At 37.1% G+C, this 4,257-nt stretch overlaps 1 pseudogene; it reads left to right on the forward strand.

Moving 5' to 3' along the window:
* Positions 1–555: 555 nt before the first annotated feature.
* Positions 556–3,844, forward strand: LOC139702903 (tyrosyl-DNA phosphodiesterase 2-like; annotated as a pseudogene).
* The last annotated feature ends 413 nt before the right edge of the window (positions 3,845–4,257 follow it).

The raw sequence follows: 4,257 nt of genomic DNA on the forward strand, positions 1-4,257 counted from the left end.
ATAAAGCAAATGTTTGGTCATATAAGAATACAAGCTAAATCATTTTAGTTAATTGCAGAGACAACTTTCCCACCTATAATTTAATATAACATAAGCTCGTAGAGAGTATTGCTATTGGATCTGGAGGAAAGTTGTTTGAATTTAAATGTCAGCTTTGTAGCTAATATCCATGTGAACGTGTGCAATTCGCTCAATTTCTATTAGTTTCATCATCTTTTGCAAAATGGTTGCTATGTGAAAAATACCTATTTCATGTGATTGTTGGAAGCCTTCAATAATTCATGCAAATTAGCACCTGGCCTGAAAGTCATTAATATTAGCTATTATTATTTTCATTGTTGATTTTGCTATTATTACAAATATAGGGGTTTCTAACAATGCGCAACATCAAAACAATAATAATAATATTTTAATACTCACCAGAAGTCTCAATTTTGCTATATTCAATAACTAAGTTGATAAAAATTCCAGAGGAATTGGCAGCCTCTAGACATACTACCCATCTGTCTCTCTAGATTCTCTAGGCTTTATGTTGTATCAAGTCAGATCATCAGAATGGAACATACTCGGACTATAATACTTTTGCCCCCTTCAGAAATGTCTTCACAGAGCTCAATTTGGCACTATGCCCTTGGCTTCTTCTCGAAGGTCAGTGTATGAAATGCCTATATAAAGAATGCCTCTGCTCTTTTTGTAAAAGTGCTATTGAAGATACTGTCCATTCTCATGTTTAATGTTTCCTAGACAAAGACTTTGGTTATGAATTCTTCTTAGTGCTAAATTTAATGATTTCAGTATATCTATTCTTTTGTTTTAAAGTACCTCATCCTTTGGGGAAGCAGGAAGGTCTTTAATAATAAATAGAAGATTTCTTTCAACATATACAGTTCTAGAAAATGTTACCAGCTATTTTTTTTTTTTTTACCTTCTTCGTCAGGGAAGAACAAAATCAAATAAATTAATTCCCCCTTTTCTGTTTCAAACTTAAAATGTTATCCCAGTAGACAATATTTGCATGTAAAAGGAGAGTCTACTAGAGAGAGAAACAAGTTGTAACACTGATAAATTTTCAGGGCACAGACACCTCTGAAGGCAGAGGGGTTCTCAGATTCTATCAACTCACATCATATGAATCTGAGCTTGGAAAGTGGCAGACCTCTAACTGTTGTTTGCTCTGCACAGTGTTTTAGAAGACATTGTGTGGGGCAGGTGTTACAATTAGCCCAACACAAGCATTCAGGCACCTATTGTCAGTCCCAAGATCCTTTCCCTATTTAATTCTTCTCTATTATCAAGGTCATGTTCATCAATGGTAGAATCTGACATGAAGAGTCCCTATTGCATTACTTTAGGCATAAGAGTTTCTTGCACATTTGCATAAAAGCTTGCAACACTTGGAGCAAATATTTATGAAGAGCTAAAAAGGGCATAGTAAATAGGTTTATGCAACCATCCCTCAGTATTTTCTTGTTGGGGGCCACAGCGGAGTCAGGATGATGCATGGCATATTACCAGAAGGGAGTGGTTGAGAGGTGACCCCAGCAAGCCTTTGAGATGATGATGGTTATGTTAAGCTGTGTATTCATTGTATATTTGACCTTTACTGTCTGGCAATAGGGCGGCTCTTTCTCTGAAGCCATAAATGATGACTGCATCTGCTTAATAGTCTTTTGTGATTCATCAACCTTAATTTCCCATTTATTTTCTTCTTGCTCCACACTTCTCTGAAGCTTCTGTAAAATTCCTTCTGTTTCTGCAAGGAAAGATTTATGTTTTTCACACTCTAGCTGTAAAAGTGTGTGCATTTCATCAATAATTCTTCATGAGGGGGGGAAGAAGATACCTGTTAGTAATTTTGTTCCTTAAGCTGCTCAATCTGGGATGGAAACAATTTGTTTTCATCTTGTACCTCCTGTAACAGCTTTGTTTTGCTAGAAAGGTCGCTCTCCCTCTCTTTTAGCACAGCTTCTACTCTCTTCAATTCATTTTCCTTCTCTTTCAACACAATTTACAACATCAGTATTAAAATGTTGAATTTTACATTGTCTTTACCACTTTGATCTTCTGAACAATTTAATTGAGCAAAATGAGGTAAAAGATTACATGTTTATTTCATCTTCAGAAATGTAAAGGTCTGATCACTCAAACAGTTTTTTATTATAAAACTAAACTCTGAAGGTGTCTATAGAGTTGGCTTTTTTAATGTTTTTCTTTAAATCAGTAGTCTAACAAGGATTAGAAAAGACAAAACTCTGTTCAGTGTTTCTGACAAAGTAGAAAGGGTGAAAACATAAATAAGGCTTTAATAAAACATAAATAAGGCTTTAATAAGGTGTCGCTGCTGCTGGCCTGTGTTGACCTAACCAGTGAAGAAACAACTGATTCCACTAGTTCAAAAATCCACCCATCTGAAAGTTCTCAGCAAGAAGATGGCAGCATGTTCTTTCTCCTTACCTGGAATATTGATGGGTTGGATTTAAACAGTCTGCAGGAGAGGGCTCATGGGATGGGTTCCTACTTAACTTTGTACAGCCCAGTTGTAATATTTCTACAGAAAGTTATTCCCCCATATTACAGCTATCTGAAGAAGAGAGCATGGAGTTACGAAATTATTACAGGTCATGAAGAGGGATATTTCACAGCTATAATGTTGAAGAAATCAAGAGTGAAATTAAAAAGCCAAGAGATTATTCCTTTTCCAAGTACCAAAATAATGAGGAACCTTTTGTTTGTTCATGTGAGTTTGTCTGAAAATGACCTTTACCTTATGACTTTCCATTTGGAGAGCACCAGAGGACATGCCCAGGAATGAATGAGTCAGTTACAAATGGTATTAAAGAAAAGGCAAGAGGCTCCAGAGTCACCACGGTGATATTTGCAGGAGGTACAAACTTACGGGATCAGGAAGTTACTAAATGTGGTGGCTTACCTGACAGCATCTTGGATGTGTGGGATCCTAAAAGGTCCATCAGATCCAAATTCACCCCGCATGTTAACACCTGAAGCAAGAAAGGCATTAAAAATCATTGAAACACATATGGAAAGTATGCATTTGGATAGAATTGATATAAGTTTATTTTTCAGAGGAGCAGCAGAAGAGGGCCCCATTATTCCCCTGTAAGGGCCCAGCTAACACCGGAGGAAGAGACCACCAAGAGACTGACTTTATGCAATAAGCAGGAGGGGGTTTATTGAGATTCCAGCATGCTGGGGCTCCGTGCCCACTCGAGAAGGGAGAGCAGTCCAGAGCCGGGGTTGAACAATGCTTAAGTATACTTTTTTGGGGGGAGGGCGGGGACTTTACATACATCACAGTCTCCTTTAACAAATCACCATACACCACGGGAAAGTCAAACAACAATTTTTAGACTTGATTAGTACATACATTGGCTGGAACAGGGCAGGCTGGAGTGATAGGTCATTCCTAAAGAGGGGGTTACATTTAAACTGATTGGTTTAGGCCCTAAGGTGTGTACGTGCTGGACTGCACGGTTTCTGGGGAGGGGGTTGTTTTTACAGAGCAACCAGATGGTTAGGGGAGATTTCAACATACATTTCAGTGGCTTTTCCAGGAGTTGTTTTTAACTTCTACATGAATTGTAGGTTCCAGGAAAACAGAACTTAATTTCACTTCAGGAAATTGCAACTTAACAGAACTTTAAAAACTTCACAGAACTTAAAACAAATCTTAATCTTATCCTTTACATTTTAACTCAGGCTTCGCAGCTTAGAAACTTTACCCTTTCACCCAAAGTTTGGACCTCCTTGGGTTGGAGAAACTGGACTGTGGTAGATTTCCTAGTGATCACGGGGTCTTCTGTGCAACTTAGATGTGATATTGTGAAATGTTTTCACATATGAGTTTAAATGTTTTGAGTAGACTTCTGAACTTTTTGCAAGTATTGTTTCTACCTATGTGGAAAGGTAAGTTTTATATAGATGAATTAATATACTGGAAAATTGTTTCAGAAAAAAAAATAGATTTTATAGTATCTAATTGTTCAGTTTATTTAGATAATCTATTCTATTTCATTAATATTATACTTAATTCTTCTAAATAATAAAACATGATTTATTTGGATAATTTAATATAACCATCGTGCTATTAAATGATTATAGATTAACAGACTGTAAATATATTAAATCATCGCAGTGAGCCTTTGGCATGCAAATAGCCCTCAGCCATTCTCAGGTACTGGGGGCCTCCAGGACCTGCTGCTTCTTTTCGGCTGGACTCTGAGGGCCTGGGATCCATGC

Source organism: Marmota flaviventris, chromosome 19 (genome assembly GCF_047511675.1).
Source record: "Marmota flaviventris isolate mMarFla1 chromosome 19, mMarFla1.hap1, whole genome shotgun sequence".
Lineage (NCBI taxonomy): Eukaryota > Metazoa > Chordata > Mammalia > Rodentia > Sciuridae > Marmota > Marmota flaviventris.